Source organism: Papilio xuthus, unplaced genomic scaffold (genome assembly GCF_000836235.2).
Source record: "Papilio xuthus unplaced genomic scaffold, Pxut_1.1 DF827570.1, whole genome shotgun sequence".
NCBI lineage: Eukaryota > Metazoa > Arthropoda > Insecta > Lepidoptera > Papilionidae > Papilio > Papilio xuthus.
Window position 1 is genome coordinate 2,287,385 of NW_013531079.1, and position 295 is coordinate 2,287,679.

The window sequence follows — 295 nt, forward strand, 5'->3', positions numbered from 1 at the left end:
TACCTTACTACATGTCAATAGAGGTTCAATTTGATTAAAGCATATATTATTATTGTGAAAAGAATACACGTGTTGTATTATTAAGTAACAACAGAAATTATCATTAAGTTGATAGTACTGGAGGAATGATATTGCAATTTTACTGTAATTTCTAGTAACTGTATTAGATGTTAATATAAAATTGATCTTGATAACATTGTAAATAAGATAGTTAATATTAAGATTTATTCTGAAACATGATGCAACATACTTATATACATTGATAATGTTATGTGTAATAGAATCACTTAAATGC